The sequence below is a fragment of the Olea europaea genome, unplaced genomic scaffold (assembly GCF_002742605.1).
Source record: "Olea europaea var. sylvestris unplaced genomic scaffold, O_europaea_v1 scaffold1092, whole genome shotgun sequence".
In the NCBI taxonomy this organism is placed as follows: domain Eukaryota; kingdom Viridiplantae; phylum Streptophyta; class Magnoliopsida; order Lamiales; family Oleaceae; genus Olea; species Olea europaea.
The window spans coordinates 134386-136871 of record NW_019228281.1 but is presented as its reverse complement, the minus strand read 5'-3'; the positions used below and the strand labels follow the sequence as shown (position 1 = coordinate 136871).

Sequence of the window (2486 nt, the reverse complement as noted above, 5' to 3'; positions counted from 1 at the left end):
CACCTCCTAACAACATGTTTAGTCTTACAAATTATCCCCAATTGACCACCGATTGAAAGAGAAAGCAAAAAGGAAAAGAGAGAAGCAGAAACAAGGAGCTGAAATTGAATTTCTGGATAGGTGAGTTTAGCTCACGGTTTTGAAGTTTTCTTTAGTTCTTTTGCTTGTTTTATAATATTTTTAAACTATAAAATTACTTGAGGCTAAGTATAAGGGTTGTTTATGATTTTATGATGGCAAAAGAGAGGGGTAATTGAGTACAAGAACCTGAAAGAAACCAACAGGAATAGAGATGTGTTGATTGATGAATTTGGATGGTTTAAACTTTGATTTTGGATAATACTGAAGATATAACTGTATCTATGTAAATGAATGTTGTTATATGGGATTTAGAATGATATAAATGGTCTTCTGATAGCCTGGAATCTGTTTGATGACATGCTAATAAAATGGAAACCGAAAGCTGTCACAATGAAAACTGCCTGATTTTGATGTCGTGGAAATGGACTATTTTGATGCTGAGAACACTTGATTTGTCACGACTTTAGAGCATTATCGTCTTCACATACATGATATAGAAACGTGGTAAAATTTTTGGAGTCATTGGATATGGATAAGGGGTTGAAAACGGATTGGAAAAGTAGTTGGACGGTGATGAAACCTGAAAAACAGGTTCTGTCCATTTATGTGTTTAATATGATTTCAACCTTTACATGTAAATTAATTATTCTTGAGCCTAGAAAATAGATTCTAAGGAGTATTAGGTTGTTGACAACAATTGGATGACGTTGATGTTGGTAATTGGACTCGAGGAAAAATGAGACTTATGGGACGAGATTGTAATGCCGTTAGTAACTTGAATAATGAATTCGTTTAAATTATTTTGACGTGAATGGAAGTATTTTGGGATTTTGTATGTGTTAAGGCTATTACATGGAGGATTGTCTTTAATATTAAATGGTAATATAGGTGATTTTCCGACGTTGAGTGAAAAAGGAAAGTGATATAATCTCTGTAGGAGCTTGTGCACACACAAGGGCAAAAAGGTAAGTAAAAATCCATTTGCAACTACGATGCAAGAACCTAGCATTTGTGGTATAGTGATGTTAGGATATTTTCATACTTTGATAAGAAAGCTCGTCGTACCCTATAAGATGATTGTGATCATTGAGTATGCGGTTGGAAAATACATTGACATCAACTTCCATTAAGCATGTCATTCATGAGCATTTTCGTTGGCATGCACAACATATGATCATGGTTGAAAACTTTGCATGCGAAACATGATTTCAAAGTAAGTTTTCTTTATAAATGTTTTATTGACCACTACTAGGGTATCGAGGCATGTGAGGCATGCTTATGTGATATGTTTGGCATCGCGGGTGATACTTCCTAGGTGATTGCAAAGGTAGACAGGGGATGGGCCTTTGGTGATCACGGGAGGGCGGACCACTCGACTATGCCCTTGTTATGATTATTAGCACTGCTGGGTGGGAGACTTCTTGGGTGATCATAGGGGTAGTTAGGGGATGGGCCTCTAGCAGTCACGAGAGAATGGTCCACCCGCCGGTGTCAATTTCATATTGGCCACTTGATTATTGATATTGATATTATGCAGAGCTCTATCCGGTGCATAGTTGGTGCGTCAAGGGCCCAATGAAATGAAAGATTTCAAATGAAATAATTTCGAGTCGACTTTGATGAATATTGGAATATGATGCATCTTTAGCATGATGTTTAAAGTAAATGACATGGTGTCACATATCCTCTTTACTCATACTCATAACATGCTTGATTCTTGCTTACTAAGCATTGACTTATGTAGTTTTTGCATTGTAGGTGAGCATGGAACTATGTAGAGGGCATGGCCAGCTGTGGAGCTCTTACCGGATTCCAAAGATCAATGTACATGGATGACGACCTGTAGGGTTATTTTGTGGGCTATTTGTTTGAGCTTACACTCTATTGTGTTGTATTTTGGGGGTCCTGTCTTGTATAACTTTTGAAATGGCCTATAGATGTGTTTATAACCTTAGAACATATGTGTTGGATTATGGTTATATGATCATTGATTTTGATATAATATATGATCATCACAGGTGATTTGAAGGTAACAAATAGGGACATAATTGTGCAAATGCTCATTTCATTTTATTAAAAAAAAAGTATATATAAATTTTATGTCCAGATCGAGTTACCAATATCATTTCGACATAGGAATTAGTATGGTTATCTATATATATTTGGGGTGCGACATACGTCATGACGAAAATGATGAGTTCAATCCAAAAGGGTCGCTACCTTTTCGAAACTTACTTAAGGGCCCAAAACGGACACTGTATGCAAAAGTCCCACTCATTTCTTCCAACGTCGACAATCTTTGTTCATCCACAAATGGTTGAAATCAGTCATACGTCATGATAAAAAGGGTTGAGTTCAATTCAAAAGGGTTGGTACCTTTCCAAAAAGTACTCGTAGGCCTAAAA

The 2486-nt window shown here is 36.5% G+C and overlaps 1 long non-coding RNA gene across 1 annotated transcript; it reads left to right on the top strand.

Moving 5' to 3' along the window:
• The first annotated feature begins 9 nt into the window (after positions 1 to 9).
• LOC111373232 lies at positions 10 to 2083 on the top strand. Its single transcript, XR_002698921.1, has 3 exons — positions 10 to 120; positions 970 to 1046; positions 1840 to 2083. It is a non-coding gene; the product is annotated as an uncharacterized LOC111373232 (long non-coding RNA).
• Positions 2084 to 2486: the final 403 nt, after the last annotated feature.